This window comes from Haliotis cracherodii, unplaced genomic scaffold (assembly GCF_022045235.1).
Source record: "Haliotis cracherodii isolate W230 unplaced genomic scaffold, xgHalCrac1.p SCAF_13, whole genome shotgun sequence".
Lineage (NCBI taxonomy): Eukaryota > Metazoa > Mollusca > Gastropoda > Lepetellida > Haliotidae > Haliotis > Haliotis cracherodii.
The window spans coordinates 12,429,478-12,451,994 of record NW_027266268.1 but is presented as its reverse complement, the minus strand read 5'-3'; the positions used below and the strand labels follow the sequence as shown (position 1 = coordinate 12,451,994).

The following is a 22,517-nucleotide window of genomic DNA, read 5'->3' as shown; positions in this document are numbered from 1 at the left end:
GTCAAGTTCAACTTACAACAAAGTTCACCTTAAAACAAACCCAACAAAGTTCACATTACAACAAAGTTCAAATGACAACCACCCCAAGAGAGTTCACCTGACAACAAACCCAACAAAGTTCACCTTACAACAAACCCAACAAAGTTCACCTTACAACAAAGTTCACCTGACAACAAAGTTCAACTTACAACAGAGTTCACCTGACAACAAACCCAAGAAAGTTCACCTGACAACAAAGTTCACCTGACAACAAACCCAAGAAAGTTAACCTGACAACAAAGTTCACCTGACAACAAACCCAACAAAGTTCACCTGATAACAAACCCAACAAAGTTCACCTGACAACAAAGTTCACCTGACAACAAAGTTCACCTGACAACAAAGTTCAACTTACAACAGAGTTCACCTGACAACAAACCCAACAAAGTTCACCTGACAACAAACCCAACAAAGTTCACCTTACAACAAACCCAGTCAAGTTCAACTTACAACAAAGTTCACCTTAAAACAAACCCAACAAAGTTCACATTACAACAAAGTTCAAATGACAACCACCCCAAGAGAGTTCACCTGACAACAAACCCAACAAAGTTCACCTTACAACAAACCCAACAAAGTTCACCTTACAACAAAGTTTACCTGACAACAAACCCAGCAAAGTTCACCTGACAACAAACCCAACAAAGTTCATCTGATAACAAACCCAACAAAGTTCACCTGATAACAAACCCAACAAAGTTCACCTTACAACAAAGTTCACCTGACAACAAAGTTCACCTGACAACAAAGTTCAACTTACAACAGAGTTCACCTGACAACAAACCCAACAAAGTTCACCTGACAACAAACCCAACAAAGTTCACCTTACAACAAACCCAGTCAAGTTCAACTTACAACAAAGTTCACCTTAAAACAAACCCAACAAAGTTCACATTACAACAAAGTTCAAATGACAACCACCCCAAGAGAGTTCACCTGACAACAAACCCAACAAAGTTCACCTTACAACAAACCCAACAAAGTTCACCTTACAACAAAGTTTACCTGACAACAAACCCAGCAAAGTTCACCTGTCAACAAACCCAACAAAGTTCACCTTAAAACAACAAAGTTCAACTTACAACAGAGTTCACATTACAACAAAGTTCAAATGAAAACAAACCCGAAAGAGTTCACCTTACAACAAACCCAACAAAGTTCACATTACAACAACAAAGTTCAACTTACAACAGAGTTCACCTGACAACAAACCCAACAAAGTTCACATTACAACAACAAAGTTCAACTTACAACAGAGTTCACCTGACAACAAACCCAACAAAGTTCACATTACAACAACAAAGTTCAACTTACAACAGAGTTCACCTTACAACAAACACAACAAAGTTCACATTACAACAACAAAGTTCAACTTACAACAACAAAGTTCAACTTACAACAGAGTTCACCTGACAACAAACCCAACAAAGTTCACCTTACAACAACAAAGTTCAACTTACAACAGAGTTCACCTGACAACAAACCCAACAAAGTTCAACTTACAACAAAGTTTACCTGACAACAAACCCAGCAAAGTTCACCTGACAACAAACCCAACAGAGTTCACCTGACAACAAACCCAACAAAGTTCACCTTACAACAAACCCAATAGAATTCACCTGACAACAAACCCAACAAAGTTCACCTTACAACAAAGTTCACCTGACAACAAACCCAACAAAGTTCACCTTACAACAAAGTTCACCTGACAACAAAGTTCACCTGACAACAAACCCAACAAAGTTCACCTGACAACAAACCCAACAAAGTTCACCTTACAACAAACCCAACAGAGTTCACCTGACAACAAACCCAACAAAGTTCACCTTACAACAAAACCACTATCTTAGCAGTAAGATCCCTTTTTGGAATGATGCTTTGGCCAGGAGAAGGTTTTGCCTGGCACACCAGGTCCCACTCTGAGACAGCAGTTTGTTTGTTAAACACCACACTCAGCAAAATAACAGCTATATGACAATATGGGCATCAATCCACACATTTGGGATACAATGACATGCATCAACCATTAAGTCAGTAAGTCCAACCACCCGTTAGTCGCCTCTTACAGCAAGCATGGGTTGCTGAAGACCTATTGTCCATGTTCTACACAGCAGTCCAAGTTGAACCAAGTCCGTTACCTCCCAGATTGTACTTACATCTAACCCTGTATAACAATAACACTGCCATGCTATTGATCACTGTCAATTTACATGATGGCTTGAGCTTGCTACTAAACACAGCAGAATTGATGCATGACATCAGCTATCCTGACACGACAATAAAACCTTTTATGCTTGCAAATGTCCTGAACCCAAGCATCCCTTTCACTGATCTGTGATAGACATTTCACAAAGGCCACATCAGCTTGACCACATGGCATGTCAACCATGCTAATTGCATGTTGAAATTGACATCCATACGTTGATTAAATGGACCATCAAGTCAATATGCAATTAAACAGCTAATTGAAAGGTTACAGAATAATGCCTGAGCAGTGAGTTAGATGATGGTTGTATTTCAGTTATATGGGTGGGTGGGTGAGTTGGGTTTAACGCCGCTTTTAACAGTATTTCAGTTATATCATGGCGTGTCAGCTTAACGTGGGACTGGGAGGAAAGCTCGAAATGATGCGGGCCTCAGACATTTACCACTTTGGTGAAACCCACGGCCATGGGTATGGTGCTGACAAATCTAGAAACATAATCAGGGCAAACCGGGATTCGAACCCACAATCATAGGTTTCTGGCGTACCCAAGGGACACAACTCTGCACAGCAAATTTGGGCACCTAAGACGACTGGGCCACCCGTCCCCCCACAGGTGTATGGAAATAAACTAATCTCAAATGATTTCTGATAAACTATCTCCATATTAATACAGGAGTAAACATGACAATTACGTATACTGTGGCATCCTATCCATATTGAAACGCTGACCTTCATACAGTGGTAGGCAGTATACATGATGAATGTCAAACGGTTATTCATAGCTAGCTGATGGAGAACTCTACATTCTCTAGCTCTCCAAAAATGGCCACAGGACATGCAACACAACATGCATAAAGAACTATTGCCAAAATTGTGGAGTTAATCACAGCTAGAATTCTGGCCCAGATGAACACATACTGACATAGCCCTTTATTTGTTTCAAAGCTGTTGTGTTGCATACCTGGGAGTTGAGAAGGCACAATGAATGTTCACATATGTCCTGTATGTAGGGTGGGGTTACTGAGCGTGTGTTGTTTGCAGCGTCAAAATGTACTATTGTTTTTATTATTATCAATATCACTATTTTTATCATTATTATTAGTAGTTGTAGTTACTAAGCAGCAGTAGTTTTAGTAGCAGTAGTGGTAGTAGTAGACAGATTTAGTAGAAGCAGTAGTTTTAGTAATAGCAGCAGTTTTAGTAGTAGCAGTAGTTTTAGTAGTAGCAGTAGTAATTAAGTCATAGCAGATGTAGTAGTATGTTTGGTAGAAGTAGTAGTTTTAGTAGTTGTAGTAGTTTAGTCTATGTAGTAGTAGTAACTTTAGTAGTAGTAGTAGTAGTAGTAGTAGTAGTAGTAGTGTCATTATTGTTGTTAACACCAAGTACAGAGTAAAGACATTAAGGCATTAGATTACAAGGATTACAGTATTAGTTGAACGTTTCAGTCTGCGATGAACATTTAACAGTCACTGTACATACCACAGACAGATCCAGGATATTATCTCAAGACAACAATTATGTCATTATGAAGTGTCCCGTAAGTCCGATAGCACCAGACAAAATATACATCAAACCCATTTACAACAAGAAAGAGAATGTATGGATGTCAACTTATATATGTCTTTCCTAGTATATATACCTACGCCTTATACTCTGAAACGATGTGTTCCTCAAAAGAGAAGTTGACATCTTAACCATATATTCTCTTACTTATGTTCATCACTTCTAAATGCCATTCAAAGATACTTAGAACAAGGAATAAAATACAAAACAAAATGTTGTTACACAATTTCTCACAACTCAATCCCTTTCTCACCATCCCCTGCATGGGATAACTCGTTAACTGTACTTACAGTAACAATAACCAGCTACAGAGGCTGCTGTCCCAGCCAAGCCATTTGACACCTACAGTGTGATGGGCACATTACCCTACATACAAGAGTCTGGAACCACAGAGACAGTAATAAATGTTCGGTACCCCGCAGCCTTGGACTTATGATGGTGATCAATCATCCTCAAAAGGATGTCTGATAAAGTGATGAAATGCACACCTGAGTGCAATCAACGTTTACAAAGAAACTCTAAGGTCGGTCATTGCATGAAATGAGTAAAACTTACTGGGAAATTTGTATGTTTGGACATATGCCATATTTCTGTACTCCACACAGGTCACAAATAGAGAAAGTTCAGATATATTGATTGCAGAGAGTGGATGACTGGGGTAATGTGTTAGGCAGCATAACACCGAGTTTCTTGAGCTTCGGTTCTGCCCCACACTGAAGAACAGGTTTCTTCTTAGGCAGGAAGTGTTCAAAATATGCCAATGTTCGCCCAGCCAGGAATGGGTACCCGGGAGGATAGGATGGTAATATGACTGCAAACATATCGTCTCAGAAGCAGGGAAGTCTGTAATCTCTTATAGGCGTAATTCTTGCAAATGAATAAGTTTGAAATTTGGCCGTAAAAAGACAGTTTTCTAACATATATTTTATGTTTTAGTTGTGACTAATTGCAATGAATGAAACTACCGCTTGAAAGCATACTGTCAACAATATAAGGCAATTTTAAAATTATATTGATATAATACAATCGTAGAGCAAACAACTGCAATACATTGATAGTTTGATATGTCATCACTGTGATTCCTACTGGAGGACTGCTCCAGTACTGCTTACTTTAATTAAGACCAAGAAGTCTGAAATTAGAACATGTTTAGTGCAGTGTTTACCAGGAACCGATTCATCTCTATGTTTACGCTGTAGGCTGCCTCCATCAGCTTATATATACTCCCACCTGTCTCTAGTTACTGCGTTATCTGAACTGCTCAATTATTTACAATTCCTGTCAATACAATGGACATGCTAAAATTAGCGGTACTGATGAATAAAATATACAGTTGTCTTGACCCAGAAAACTACCAAGAGTGCCGTCACCTCAAATTGTGCTGATTCAACACTGCTGAAATAGTATTGCGAAATACAAATCTTAAATGATGACTTTGACATTTTAACATATTTTACCATACTTAATCTTTATATTAACATCTTTTTACTGGTACTCATTTTTCTCAGACATTGAAATACTAGTTTAATGTTCATCAGACAAGTCTTTCTCATTAACCTGATATCCCCAGGAATTGTACATGATGGGAAATTTATAATAATTCTTCGTATCTCATTTTTCAAAGAGAAGAACATGAGCCAAGCTGATTGTCTGGTTTGTCTTATTGTTTCAACAGATTTTTAATATATCTTCACATTCTTTTGACAAATGTTAATAGCTCAATTTCTCATGTTCTCATAAGTTCCAGAGATTAAATGTTATTGATTTCTGACTTTAAGCAGCTTTATTCAGCTGATGCTAAGCTTGGGTTATAATATGTTCTCAACCTTTATTGCCCGTGTTTGTTTTTTACCTTATAGACTTCAGTTAGACATCTAAATTATATACCTACCGTATTCGACGTAATAAGCGCCCAGGGCGCTCTCAAAATTAGAAATAGGGGCCTCTTATTAGAATATTACTTTGGTGAAAAAAAAAACAGTTGAAAGATAAATTTCGTGGTTTATGCTGACAGCCTGAAATGTTTATGTACGACAGATATATTTTTCCAGAATTTAATTGCCCATAATTAAGGGTTCATATAGCACACAGGTCCGTATTATACGCCAAAAAATAAGTCTTGTGTACATTGATCAATCGGAAGGGGTGCCAATTGGGATTGTTCACTAGCCAATATATTAGCAAATATCGCTGTGGGCGCTTATTAGAGCGGGGCGCTTATTACGTCGAATACAGTATTTACATATTTAGATAATCATTAAGTGTCTTGAGATATGCAGGTTTTTTAGCGGATACTACATGTGAAAATTTCATTTGGAACCAACAGCATTAGCCAGAAGTTTCAAATTATAAAATTTCCAAGCATGAGTACTCAATAACACCTGCAAAACTGAAAACACATAATGCTCATCAAGAGATATTGGAAAGTTTCCATTGAACTCTCTTCCTCCAAACACTCACAGCTTGAGACATATACTGATGGAAACGAATAAGGGAACAATGAAAATTAAAGGGTAATAAGCTTTACTGTCTGTACATATAAAATAGTGGGGGCACGTGTGGCCCAGTCGTCTAAGGCGCCGCGATTCGCTGTGCAGAGTTGCGTCATTTGGGCATGCCAGAAACCTATGATTGTGGGTTCGAATCCCGGTTCGCCCCGATTATGTTTCTAGATTTGTCAGCACCATGCCCATACTCGTGGGTTTCACCGAAGTGGTAAACGTCTGAGACCTGCATCACTTCGGGCTTTCCTCCCACATTAAGGTGACACGCCGTGATATAACTGGAATATTGTTTAAAGCTCACTCACTCACTCACATATAAAATAGCACGAATACAAATTCAACACGTCAGAATCAAATGTTGAGATGTGTTCGTGTGCGTTGTTTCCAATGTGTATTTGGTAGACGAGACTGGAAACCCATGATAGCATATCACTTTACTCTGTACAAAGAGTTTCCTTATTCATTTCCATCAGTATATATGACGTTAGTCAGGAATACTTTTAATGACGTCATGATACAGCTGATGCCCTGATCTGGAGACGGGGTCTTGAAAAATTAAATAAATAAAAGTCTATTTCTGGTAACGATTAATCCAGTGATATACAATGGATGCAGTATTCTTGATAACATGCCGAGTGTTGCATTTTGTCAATTTTGAGATACTGTATTTATTGAAATATTCATATGCAGTGAAAAGTCAAGAAGATTTCCTGGATTTGAACCCGAATTAACAATGTTTTTCAACCAATCAGATTGCAACACACACTCTGAATCATTTTACAGTAATAACTTATTCATGATTACAACATGAACAAATCAAAACTAAACATAACAAGAGTCATCATGAGATCACATATCCCTCCAGTCTGGTGCAGTTCGGAAATGGAGTTTGGTTCATTGCCATTGGATACGCTTTTTCCCCCCGTTTTGAAAAAAGTGGGGATAAACAGAATTTGCGGAGAAATAGATGAGAAGATTCTTCAGAACAAATGAATAATTCACCATGACCTTAGATCATTTGAACACTGAATTCAGGTGAGCTAGTAATCCATAAAAGGTTGCAATTTATCAGGTGATGTTTGCCAGAAATCGAATTTGAGAATGACTTAGATTTCTTTACAACATGATGATGATTGACTCGTCACGCAGAATAGTGTTGTTATGAGTGTAAACCCAACTCACTTACTTACGTTAGTAATACCTATCACCTGGTTGACTCATGAAGAGAATCCTCCAAGAAAGACTCTCCTCTAGAACACTCCCAGACAACAAATTCCAGAGACACATCATACAGTCACCTTCACCTTTGGCTACCTGACAACTCGTGTATACTCCATCATATAGTCTGAATGTTTACTTACACCACTCTTGCACAAACATTTCATGTTAAAATGGCCATTAATGTACATTTTCAGATCCTAAGTTCTAAGATACAATGACATGCATCAATCAAGTCAGCAAGGCTCATCCGATCCTGTCAGTTGCCTTTTTTGACAAGCAAAGGGGACTGAGAATAATAAAACTCCACTCACAGAGACGTTAAGCACACCTTTTACATATAGCTGATCAACCCTGTGTTATATCTTACTATGTTGGTCACATCTGACCTCATATCACTAGCGCTTGTTTTGTGCACATGCTGAGATTGGATGATTCGATTTAGAAGAGAGGGGAGTTAAAGCCTATGGCTTTTTGTATTGTTGTGTAAATTGCATCATATAGCAATGTGGTAGAAGCAGCTTCTAAGTAGGTTAGTCCCCTGCTAATTATCACCTGCAGAAGTGGGTGCTAACCTACTTATATGACATGCAATTTACACAATAATTATGGATTCAATCTTCTCAGCTAATGCCTTCAGTGCTGAAGTACCTATCATGCTTCAGAAGGTTGCTAAAAAAATATACTTACAGTACACAACCCGTGAAGATCCGGGGTAGAATTGGTCTTCAGCAACCCATGCTTGCCGTAAAAGGTGACTATGCTTGTCGTAAAAGGCGACTAACGGGATCGGGTGGTCAGGCTCGCTGACTTGGTTGATGCATGTCATCGATCCCAATTGCGTTTTTTTCCCAATGATATTATTCACTGGATTGTCTGATCCAGACTCGATTATTTACAGACCGCCGTCATATAGCTGGAATATTGCTGAGTGCGGGGTTAAACAATAAACCAACCAACCAACCAACTTACAGTACACACAGTGATAAAGGATTCAACCTTCTCAGCTAATGCCTTCAGTGTTGAAGTCCCTATCACCTTAGAGGGGGTTGCTGACAGAATGATGTACACTCAGTGATAAAGGACTCAACCTTCTCAGCTAATGCCTTCAGTGCTGAAGTCCCTATCACCTTAGAGGGGGTTGCTGACAGAATACTTACAGTACACACAGTGATAAAGGATTCAACCTTCTCAGCTAATGCCTTCAGTGTTGAAGTCCCTTATCACCCTTGAGGGAGTTGCTGACAGAATGATGTACACTCAGTGATAAAGGATTCATCCTTCTCAGCTAATGTCTACAGTGCTGAACTCCCTATCACCCTAGAGGGGGTTGCTGACAGAATGATGTACACTCAGTGATAAAGGATTCAACCTTCTCAGCTAATGCCTTCAGTGCTGAAGTCCCTATCACCTTAGAGGGGGTTGCTGACAGAATACTTACAGTACACACAGTGATGAAGGATTCAAGGACATCTTAGTAGGAGCTGTAACATGAGGACCTAAAACAACATTCACATCCCGTAAGAGTGAATGAGTGAGAGACGGAGCGAGAGACACTGAGCTTTAAACAGTATTTCAGTTATATCACAGCATTTCGGATTGATGTGGGAGGAAAGCCCGAAGCAATGCAGGTGTTAGACGTTTACCATGGATGAAACCCACGCTATGGTGCTGACAAACCTTAGTTAGAAACATAATCAGGGATTCCAGCCCACACGTTTCTGGCACGCCTAAAGGATGAAATAAAGCACAGAGAACTGTGGACACCAGGCAATGCCTCCTCCTTACTGGAACAATTAAGAAACCAACTGTAGAATATCAAGTGGCCACTGAACATTTAGGCCACACTTTTTTAATTTTCTGTTTCACATATTTATTCCAGCTTTTCCATACAAGGTCAGTTGAAATAACAATTAAAATTAATAGCTATATGAATCATTTGTTTATTCATATGAAAGTCATTCTGCCATGGAGTTAAAACTGCAGCTGGCTACTTGGATCACTGATAGTGATCTAGACATGGAATTTATATATAATATTTTATATTGTATAAGAGGGTCCATATTACTAGCGGGAGACAAAAATATATATTTTTATGTTTAATTTCTTTCTTTTCCAGCTGCTTTTCAGTAGGGGTGACAGGCCCATGAAACGAAAAACAAAACATGTGTGGCCTTATTGTACAAAACTGGTGTTGTCTCTGTCACTGACCCTGTCAATAATGCGTGAAGTTGGTGGATTTCTGACTGAAGAAGGACACCATCAGTTTAGCCCAAAGGATTAATATTTCAGATGCATGAAATAACTGTTTCCCATCAACATATTTATATACTAGACACCCACTGGGGTTTCCAGTGCAGAACAGGTCATACAGAAAAATACTTACCACATTAATTATTGAATGAGTTCACACAGTTCGGTTTCCATGTACAGGGATTGTCAAAACATGCATGAATAATCCCGTTTCTGGCCAGGCATTACTGACAAGATTTTGGCAAGGCTTAAATATGAATCTTCAAAGCTATTTTGATTAGACATGTAGTCATTTTCTGTCTGCAGGGATGGTTGACACATTGGTTATGAAATCCAACTTCCTAGATTCATTAACTCAGTTGTTTCATTGGTGATTGGCCTGACCTGACTTTCGTATTGCAATTTTTTATGTACGACAACATATCACATGCCTCCTTTCATCTGTATTTTCTTACGAATCTGAATAAAAATAACCCAAATCCCTTGGTCCAAAATTCACCCATATGTTGTACTTCCCCATCACATTTTTTAGCTGTCTGCCATTTTGTTGGACATTTCTATGGTGACACTGCTACACAATACACAGGAAGCTAGCCAAGAATTGTTTCACAGTTCTAAATCAGTTGGTTATTTCTGAATTTCAATGAAATAGGTCAAAAGCAACAAATATATATTTTTTAGTAAAGGTCAAATTTTTGTACTTTTTGGGTTGAGTAAGATCCAGGATTGAAACCCACTGTGAGACTGAGGCACCCAATCACCAGCACCCATAGTCAGCGTTCTAACCCACTCAGCCACCGAGGCTATTCTTCCACAAGGTCCGACAACTGGTAGTCTAAATCACATACTTTGTGTACCCTCTGACAAATATAATTTTGAAAAATGCAATAAACCTGATTTTCCAAACATATTGTAATATGTATTCATTAGTATTTCAAATCACGGTTGTTTTATCATCACTAAATATGATAGCTAGGAAGGAAGAATATTCTTTAAATTCCATCTATTTGTGAAATTTGCCTTAAAACCTCTCAATAAACTTCATAACATACATATAGTAATTATCACACAAAAAACAAAACACATACAAAATAATAATTGATAGTCTGCTAAAAATATTTATCCAAACATAAAGCATACAGTCATGTTCATATTTACTTACTCCATATGCAAACAGTGCTGCACCCAGTGTCACACACCTGAGTTCGACCTATCACCATATCAATATGTCCTGACACCAAAGTGAGTACATGTGCCTAAATTTAATCTCTACTACACTGCCTGAAGCTATACTAAGATCTGGGCCATTGTATATTACATGATCATTGCATTTGATCCTTACTACCAGCTGATGCCTCCCTTAGGGGGTTGCCATAAAAACCAATGGGCAGATCAGTTTCCATGGTAACAGATATCTACTTGATAAATAAACATGGATGAATTGCAATTTATATAAGAATTTTGTGTGTGTGTGTGTGTGTGTGTGTGTGTGTGTGTTTGCGACAGAATATATTTAAAGTCAGTCCTTTAAGACGTACATGTTTCTCTCAAAGGACACGCCTAACAACCTCATTTTCTTCAGAACATCACCGTGTCCAGTGAACGACTTTTGTTTGCTTAAACATAAAATGTTATTTTTCCAAGCATTTTCACAGATTATTTTTTGATAAGTACACATGTACTAAAGCGTGTAACCCATTCTGAATGGAGCACCATTTACATCTCTTCAAACTGAAAGGATTTTGTTGTTTTTCCTTCCAATTGTCACTGATGTCCAGTCAAGTTCACTGGTCCACAGTCACGTACCTAGGAACAACTCACACTTGTCTGACATATAAAAATACTGTCCATGGTCGTGGGGCAATGAGTACTTCTAAACCCTGATAATCTTTAAACATGAGGTAATCGTGCGTACATGGCAGTGGTAAAATCAATGTATCAGTAATGTCAATATTTCAAACATCATGAACTTGACTTCATCCCAGAGGATGGGATGATATTGTATTGTATGTCATCTGTATGTCATCAGTATGTCATCTGTATGTCACCAGTATGTCATGAGTATGTCATCTGTATGTCATCAGTATGTCATCAGTATGCCATCTGCATGTCATCAGTATGTCATCTGTATGTCATCAGTATGTCATCAGTATGCCATCTGCATGTCATCAGTATGTCATGATTATGCCATCAGTATGTCATCTGTATGCCATCAGTATGTCATGAGTATGCCATCTGCATGTCATCAGTATGTCATCTGTATGTCATCAGTATGCCATCTGCATGTCATCAGTATGTCATGATTATGCCATCAGTATGTCATCTGTATGCCATCAGTATGCCATCTGCATGTCATCAGTATGTCATGATTATGCCATCAGTAAGCCATCTGTATATCATCTGTATGCCATCAGTATGTCATCTGTATGTCATCAGTATGCCATCATGTCATCAGTATGTCATGATTATGCCATCAGTAAGCCATCTGTATATCATCTGTATGTCATCAGAATGCCATCTGCATGTCATCAGTATGTCATGATTATGCCATCAGTAAGCCATCTGTATGTCATCAGTATGTCATTTGTATGTCTTCTGTATGTCATCTGTATGTCACCAGTATGTCATCAATATGTCATCAATATGTCATCTGCATGTCATCAGCATGTCATGAGTATGTCATCTGTATGTCATCAGTATGTCATCTGTATGTCATCAGTATGTCATCAGTATGTCATCAGTATGTCTTCTGTATGTCATCAGTATGTCATCTGTATGTCTTCTGTATGTTATCAGTATGTCATCTGTATGTCATCTGTGTGTCATCAATATGTCATCAGCATGTCATGAGTATATCATCAATATGCCATCTGTATGTCTTCTGTATGTCATCAGTATGTCATCTGTGTGTCTTCTGTATGTCATCAGTATGTCATCTGTGTGTCATCAATATGTCATCAATATGTCATCTGCATGTCATCAGCATGTCATGAGTATGTCATCTGTATGTCATCAGTATGTCATCTGTATATCTTCTGTGTGTAATCTGTACAAAATTCTTCCTTTTATTCCTCTGACAATTCATTACAGAACCCACTGGGGTATAATAATCCACACATTACTTACTGCTGCTGTATTGCATGCGAACTAAGCTCCCATAAACTGATTCTAATGTGTCTATTTCTGACAAACTTTCACATCAATATGCCAGAACTCATTGTTTTAACAAGGGAAGCCAAGCAGAAATGGTGCTTCAGCCTGTCAAAAATATATGAAGCTGGAGATCAATAATCAATATATTTACCCTCATATGTAATCACTTATACTTTGTGAATCAGTATGGAACATGGGATCAATGATTGTCTTGTTGGATAAATACTGCTTGGATGATACGTTGAATTTTATCTGTAGAACTTACAGATAAAAATATTGAATAATCCCTCAATTTGTAACTGTATATACAAAAATGTTCTCAAAGTATTGACAGAATGAACATCCCACTGGCAGTGAGATGACAAAATCATAATATTGACTAAAAAATCAAAGACTTACATGTTATATGCTGTAAAACGAACTTAATATTTCACAATCTTGGTCGAGAAGATGGTGGGCTTGAAATCAATAACTCTTCCATAGCTGACAATGGTGCTTTAAGGCGTGACTGGGGGGAATGTGTGCTCTCTTACAGCATGGATGATCAATGGCCACGACTTTACATCACCTCCCAAAATATTAGCGTTGTTCCAAATGGAAGTCACAACAACTTGAACACACATTCACCTCATTCCTTGCACACACTGCCAACACAAGGTCCCGTCAGCCCTTGACTGTGAGTGTCAGACATGCATACAGACAGGCAGTAATCTGTTGGTTGTTTTATGCCACACTCAGTTTATGACTATTCCACCAAATGACAGAAACCTGTAAACAATTGTGTCTGGACCCAGCAAACCTGTGTGTGATAGTATAAGCAATGTCCATCACTGTCTGGTATGATGACACACAATCAGAAGCCGGACAACGAGCGTCAGACCTGCTGAACCCAGAACCCTGAGTAGAGTGTCAGGAATAAATGGAGTCATTCAGCTTTTGTCTACAGCATGTCAAATCTACATGTGAGTGAGATATTCCTGCTATTCTAGTTAATTCTAAAAAAAGTCAGCCAAGGCAAAGGTTGATGACATGCCTTTATGTCATTAAACATGCCATCATGACCACCCATTATAGACTCTACTTGAAACTTGAAGTCTATACTAAGGCTTATGTTGGTTTTATGGTAAAAAACGCATTTATTAAATTAATTTTTTTGATGTTTTAATTGTTAAGATTCATGATAAGTTATAACATAGTTTCATTGCAGTTTTCTGGGTGACATATTCCAACTGGTGATAATATTGCATTTCTTTCTGTATTGTACAAAGGACAGGGAAACAGAAAGTGTTCTCGTTTTCAATAGGCCCCGTGTCAGTCGTCACTTTAAATTACCTATTAGAAAGTACCCACTTGTTTTGACAATCTCATCAAAATCAGATCTATTTCTCCAATACAACATCAGTCCGCCTTGGTTTTATAGCGTAAACCCACGCCACAGTTTAACATGGATACCCCTGAGATACATTATACAGACTCCGACCTGACCAGTCCTTGTTTGATCCCCTTTAAATGCTTAGCACCAAGGGACAAAGCAAGTACCATCTTTCAACAACCTATTTTTTATGACATGTCGGGGGTTTGAACCACCAACCTTCCGCTCTCCTGGGAAATGGCCTCTATCCACTCAACCACTGAGCGGTACCTATTATGACAAGAATGGGGGTACTTGGGGCCTATTCAGCACCAAAATCCTCACGCGATTACTCATGCCGCGTCTTACCAGGATTAACAGGATCAGTAAACATGAACATTTTGAATAGGACCCGTCCATCCTTACTTTAAAACTTCGCATACAAGTGATGATTTTAAGGACTTGTTATTCCAGAATGTTTTTAATTAAATAATTAGGTTTAATAAATTCCTCAGACAAAAGATACTAAGTAAATTATTTAATAGACCGGCCAAAATTCATCATCCCTCATTGCCAGCATTGCTTTTTTCAAAACTTGCTATTTACTCACTGCACTCTCGCTGCGTGGTGTTGTAATATAGCAAGGCACTACACTACCTCCCCCTGGTAATATGGCTGATTACTTACACTCTCACCACAGATGCAGTGTAACCTCATCTCTGGCATATGCAGGATGCACAAGATGATTTGTGGGTATGGCAGCAGTTGAACTCATCATCTTTAATATAATTGGGAATATTCTTCATTTCCTAACTTTTTAGTTCATTTGGTATTCAATTACATAATGAAGACACCAGTATTTTCAGAGAATATTAATTGGGATTACCACATATTGAACAATATACTTGTAATGCCATATTAAGGGAGTGAACACCTCTGTGATCAGTATTCCAGTTACTGTATTCGACATAATAAGCGCCCAGGGCACACTTAAAATTAGAAATATCGAGGCTCTTTTTAGAATATTATTTTGGTGAAAAAAAAACAGAGTTGAAAGATAAATTTTGTGGTTTATGCTGACAGCCTGAAATGTTCATATACGACAGATATATTTTTCCAGAATTTAATTGACCATAATTAAGGGTGCACATAACACACGAGTTGGTATCATACTTGAATAAATAAGTCTTGTGTACATTGATCAATCGGAAGGGGTGCTAACTGGATTATCTGGTCCAGACTCGATTATTTACAGACTGCCGTCATATAGCTGGAATATTGCTGAGTGCGGCATTAAACAACAAACAAACAGACAGACAGACAGACAGACAGACAGACAGACAGACAGACAGACAGACAGACAGACAAACAAACAAACAAACAAACAAACAAACAAACAAACAAACAAACAAACCCTGATCTGATAAATGAGTGCAAGTCAATACCAGCAGGCAACACTGAGATGAGGGGACACGAATCATATTTCAGTTGTGTGTCATGTTTCTTTCCATAATGTTGTATTTCTTTAAATGTACACACACACTGAAGACTTAAGTTGAAGTGATCAATATTAAATACAATAATATTTTCAACACATGCCAACTTACTAATGATATAGAATAAAGTTGAACATACAAAGATCAAGCTTTGGAAAGAAGAAGCATGAAAAGCCGAAACTTTTAGAAAATAAAACATTAAGAGAAGTTGTGTTCACCAGTTTGCAATCTTCTGAGAAGTAAACCTGTATTACAGTGTACTTAGTAATCTATAGTACCTTGAATCTATCAACAAATATAAATTTACACATGTTGATTGACAATTTTTCTGATCTACTTTATCTTAATTAATGCCACCATTAGTCACTTCAATATGATAATGAAAAATGATAAGGAGGGTCTTATTTGAACAAGTTGATGATCAAGCTCAATTTGAACACAGTAAGGCTTATGCTTTTAAGTGACTCTCAAGAATTGTTGTCGTGTATATAAAGTGTAAATATCTACACTAACAGCCATCATTACTCATGATTTAAGGATGGCATAAGTATTTTGCATTAATGGCTTAACATTCTAAGACATTTGTAGACAATATGAAACCACTATTATACTCACTGAATTACCATAAATCACTATCAACTATCACTACCGTATACGACATGAAAAAGCACCCAGGGCGCTCTCAAAATTAGAAATGGGGGCTCCTATTAGAATATTATTTGAAAGATCGTAAATTTCGTGGTTTATGCTGACAGCCTGAAATGTTTATATGCGACAGATATGTTTTTCCAGAATTTAATTTCTATAATTGAGGATGTATATAACACACGTATTATACACGAATAAATAAGTCTTGTGTACATTGAACAATCGGAAGGGGTGCTAACTGGGATTGTTACCCTAGCCAATATATATTAGCAAATATCGCCGTGGGCGCTTATTAGAGCGGGTCGCTCATTATGTCGAATACAGTATTATAAAATTAAACGAAAACACTGACATTGAACAGTTACAGTCAATATACATTTACATCATAAGAATAATAGTTTAAAATCCCCACAGCAAATGAAACAGAAACATCATAATGATACCAAATATTAAAACAATAAACTAAATAAACGTAGACCAACAAACCTCATCAGATTGCTATATCCCGTCCTCCCAATAACTTATCTTCCGTTACACAACCCAAACCTCCTTGCATCCACCAAAGCTCCTAGCAGCCTTACAAGACTCCAAATATCACTCCCCGATCTATAAATTCATCTTCCTCAGAAATGGTTGGGACTGCAAAGCATTGTGGGACAGGAGAAAGCGGGAAGATTCAGTAAGCTAATTAGCACCACATGTCGACATAGTCTGGAAATGAGGCTTACAGCTACGCAACACAATAACTCCATGATACAGAAGTCATTTACCAGTGGCAGCGTGTACTTGCACTGTTCTGGGAATACCTCTCAAGTAATGACCTTAACAAGATACACAAATATTGATGTCTTTCTTGGGTTCTCAATGAAGCCACTATTACTTGGTTTACAAACATATATGGTTACTATTTAATAGATATGTAATAACGCATTGATTTATCGATATGGCTATAACTGAGTGTACATATATTGGTGCATTAGTGCTTGCACTTTGACCTTTAGAGGGACACTTGGCATTGAGGACAAAGAAACTACATCATTATATCAACTTTTGATACAACATTTTATTACACACTATAGGGTTTCACATCACTATTTTTTCTTGGGTGTTGACTGATTGTTGCAAAAATATCCTAAGATATATTTTTCAAATTTGGTAATGTTACAGAAGAATGTCCTAAAGAAAGTTGAGAAAAGAGGAACATATCTCTTAAAGCCATTGTCTCCAGCAAAAGCACTGTTAAATTATCATAAACACATTTGAAAAAGAGTGTGTGTGTTTGTTGTCTAACATTCCAACTATATGATGGAAGTCTGTAAATAATTTAATCTGAACCAGTCAATCCAGTGATTGATAAGATGAGCAACGATTCACATCATCAGGGTCAACCTAGTAATCACCTTATCTATTAATAGATTGCTATAGGGACCTAATTCAACCCCAAATGCCCATGGGTTCCCCATCTAGTTGCCCACAGAGAATATGAAAAAGAAATCTTGAGATATTCTGGATGACAATAAGTGTCCTGGAAAATTAACCAATTAATTGGTGATTTGTTTGCATGTCATCGTACCACACTGCTCACAACATCAATCACTGGATTGTCTGGTCCAGACTTGATTATGTACAGGCTGTAGCCATATAGGATGGATATTGCTAAGTGTGGTAACACAGGTGTTGGAAAATGGTTTGTTAATATATTTCTGTAACAAATGTATACCAGGATACATTGTATCATGATTGTGGTTACCTTACCATCTCTAAAAGAAATCAACAAGATTTATTTCTAACTCCACAAACACCGTCAACTGAATAAGTAAAAGAAACTGGCTCGTGAAATTCAAACTCATAATGATACCAAACTCACTATAGAATACCAACTAATCAATGCTCATTAATAATGCTGAACCCACAATATTAAAAACTCTTTATAAAATATCAATGACAATTTAATGCCAAACCTAGCTTACAAATGTCTTCATCATATGCACAAAAGGACATTCACTGCATCTAATAACAAGCGCTAAACCGTTTGTCTAACAGAATGGCCAACTAATTATAATGCCAAACACATTACATAATGCCAAACTCATAATAATGCCATAACATCTGCAATATAACAAAGGTTTTCTTGATCTTCTAAGAGCAAAAGAATACTTGAATGTTACAAAATGTTCATGTGTTTAGGTTGCTGAAGATAATTAGTTATGGCTTACAATGTAGACACAAATTATGGCTTATTGACTACTTTTGGAAAGTAATAAAACTAATATTATTATGTCATGTCATAAAACATTAACATGGTTTATTTTCAAAAATAAATAAATGAAGTCTTAATTTTTCGGTGACACTATAAAGGTATGTTCAGGTAAAGGAATTTTCAACTACAACAAAGTTGAATATAAGGAAGAGAATATATGGATATCAACTTCTTTATTATGAGGAACACAACGTTTTGGAGTGTATGCTTACTGCTTCATCAGGTGAAGGAGTAAGCACATACTCCGAAACGTTGTGTTCCTCATAATAAAGAAGTTGACATTCATATATTCTCTTCCTTATGTGTATCACTTCTAAATGCCTTTCAAAGTCCAATATGACAAAACCTAGGGGAAACAACAGTGGAAAAAGGCCTTCCATGAGTCATCTGAGAGGCAGATTGATTTTTACAGGAATGTGGCTGAAGAGAAAAGATATTTATATAACAAGGATGATCATTACTTTTAACATCTTCTAAATTTCAAAAGAAACATTAATTATCAAAGATCAGATATTCCCATAGGCCTTCTAATTAATTTAGTCAGTTGACTTTCACATTGTCAAGAATCTAAAACAATCATGACAGCAAATACGTGACCATGGCACATCCTTTATGCCTTTGTCCTGAGAATATATTTCCTACATATCTAAGAAATATGTTTCTATAGTTATTATAAATTTAATGCATATTTTCTTTATTCTACCTTTCAGTCCATATGTTTAAGAAATAGATTTTTGCAATTTCATGTTTTTTTCAATCAGGACGCAACTTGGTACTTAAGGCCGCTAGCCTGAGCCAGGTCATCTAACGTTAAAGGTATCCCTAAGGTTTTTTAGGAATGTCCCCATATGTTAGCACTATTCAGTCTAGTGGATGTTGCAGGTTATTTGGCATTCCTGTATTTTTAATTGTTTTGAAACAACAACATCATGAACAAATTGTAAAGCCAAACGTTCTTCAGATGGGAGTGAGTGAGTGAGTGAGTATGGTTTTACGCCGCTTTTAGCAATATTCCAGCAATATCACGGCGGGGGACACCAGAAATGGGCTTCACACATTGTACCCATGTCGGGAATCGAACCCGGGTTTTCGGCGTGACGAGCAAACGCTTTAACCACTAGGCTACCCGACCGCCCCTCTTCAGATGGAATATTTGGAGTTCTGGTATCAAGACTTTGGTTTGACATCCTGCAGTGCACTCACTGTGTGACAAGAGATTGTTTTGCAAAACAGGGACTCACCAGATACTAACAAATTCTGACAACATGGCAAGTTAAAGTGGTGCAAAACCAACTTCCCCCACCTCACTCACTCACTGAATACACTGGTTTTAAGCAGTCTCCAAGATAATCAAGAACACCCACATTCCAATTATTTTTTGTGAACTGATACCAAACCATCTCCATATGATTCAGATTCAAAATATTTCTTTGAAACAAATATTAAACAAATTGAAGAATTGACAATCTCAACTTTGCCACCCTTGCTAATAAACTTTGGACAATTAAGTTAACAGATTTCAAATAACCTCTACCCGATTAAAAATATATTTGATAAAAATATTACACACATTCACAAGGCATAAACGTTCAGGACTTTGCTGTTCTTGCTTCTAAAATTGGAAGACAAATGACAACTTCTATTGATCATGGAATGTGCACATAATGACGACAATGTAATACTTACGTCAACCACTAAGCAGGGCAATACGTGACTCCAACCTGAAATATACCACTGACAGAGACGTCTTACCCTGGACACTGAGAGAAACAAATGCACAACGTCCAGGTTCTCCTGATAATATCTGCGCTTTGTGCATGTTAACGATGTTACATCTCATCTTCTTGAAGCATGATTTTCCCAGATCAATAGCGCGGATAGCTCGCTGATTGCAGCTTAGTTTGAGTGACAGAGAGAGACACCAAGCGTAACTGACACCAAGCGAAGCTGACTCCATGTGGGTATCTGACTTGCTGATGCAGAAATATCTAATTAGGGTATGGATCATTGGATCTGTTGGAGATGATGATGATGATGATGATGATGATGATGAGATGGTCATGTCATCATTATTGTTTTATCATTATCATTGTCACTACCTTAACTGTCATATTTCTATCTTATACCACCTGGTCATGACTTGTTCTGAATTACCATCATCTTCCTTGTCACCATCGCGTCACCATCAAGTCAATTTATTGTCACCATCAAGTCAATTTATTGTCACCATCACGTCACAATCAAGTGAATGTATTGTCACCATCTCATCACCATCAAGTAAATTTATTGTCACAATCGCATCACCATCAAGTGAATTTATTGTCACCATCAAGTGAATTTATTGTCACCATCATGTTACCATCAAGTGAATTTATTGTTACCATCGCGTCACCATATTGTCCCCAGCACATCATCATTGACTTATCGCCATCACATCATCACTGACATGTCACCATCACATCACCATCCCGTCACTGTCAAGTCACCCTCACATCATCACCTGATGATTACATCACCATCTCTCATCAGCATCACACCATCTCTCATCAGCATTACTGACATGTCACCATCATATAATGATTACCCTCATTCATTGCATTTTCCATTGAAAATCACCATCATCACTTTCTTTTTTGTTGTTTACTGCTGCAGTCAGCAATATTACAGCAATAAGATAGCGGCCTGTACATAAACAAGTATGGAGTAGACAAACTAGTGACTGATATTATGAGCAACACCCTATACCATTGCATTCAACCAAGTTACCAACCACCTGATCATCCATTTAGCTGTCTCTCACAACAAGCAGAGGTCTGACCCTCTTGGTGCTCTTGGTTAGAATAAATACCCAGTTAAACCTTTTGTGACCTTATGTGAAAACAAAATGGATCTTGATGGCATGGCTCAGTGACATGGCTGATCATCAATCCCTAATTTGTCCAGTTTCAATTATTTACAGAACACAATCATAATAATTGGTGCATGGCTGTCACAGCACATCTTAAACAACAAACAAACAAGGAAATAACACTCTCACTATGCATCCCTTATAATGGCCACACACCTCTTCAGGCATAACATATCATTTTCACTGTTAATAATGTCAATTTGGGCGGTGGGGTCGCCTGGTGGTTAAAGCGTTCACATGCCGAAGACCCGGGTTTGATTCCCCACATGGGTACAATGTGTGCAGCCCATTTCTGGTTTCCGCCGCTGTGATAATGCTGGAATATTGCTTAAGTCGCATAAAACAATACTCACTCAGAATGTCAATTAAACTGTACCATCCACCCTTTTCATTATGTCATACACATATATACAATGTCACCTCAATGACAAACCCCAAAATACTCAGTTTGCATAATGTAAAGCTATTTATAAGGATCTACTTGGGACTTTTCACTCATCAATTAGGCCCCAAGATAGACTGTGCATGTAAGACTGTCAATATTTACCACTGACAAATATGTACCCAGCCATCGCAATCCTGATATACTACTCAAAAGAAGTAAAAGAACACAATTATTTCATGGCTATAGTTAATCTGTCATGACTGTTGGGTATTGCGACACAGGCATCCAATTGTGGGTGTTCCTTAACTTGTTTTGAGTGATATATACATGGGAATCTTCAATGTGTCGCAACCTTCCACTTGTGACTATGTACACTTTACTGAACATTTTCTATTGTGTCATATCAGTGACAAATAGGATCAGAATAGACATTATCCATTGATTAACCTGGTACTGAAGGAGAATATTCAGTTTCCATGTTAATGTCCGCAGATGCAGGATGAATCACATAATGCACTATTGACAAAATAACA

General features: G+C 37.6%; 2 protein-coding genes across 5 annotated transcripts in view; both read right to left on the bottom strand.

Annotated features, from left to right (window-relative positions):
• Positions 1–22,517, bottom strand: part of LOC139459630 (dipeptidyl peptidase 2-like) — a 105,618-nt gene that overhangs the window by 48,614 nt on the left and 34,487 nt on the right. The window lies entirely within an intron of this gene.
• LOC139459631 (probable G-protein coupled receptor 21) overlaps positions 1–22,517 on the bottom strand; it is a 51,960-nt gene that overhangs the window by 6,789 nt on the left and 22,654 nt on the right. The window contains exon 1 of one of the 4 annotated variants that reach the window (XM_071241215.1): positions 20,378–20,482. The exons of 2 other annotated variants lie outside the window; for them this stretch is intronic. The gene's annotated coding sequence lies outside the window, so the exon portion shown is untranslated. Of the gene's footprint in view, positions 1–16,917; positions 17,066–20,377; positions 20,483–22,517 lie in introns of those variants that run through there. One more of the 4 variants, XM_071241213.1, reaches the window with a different exon arrangement.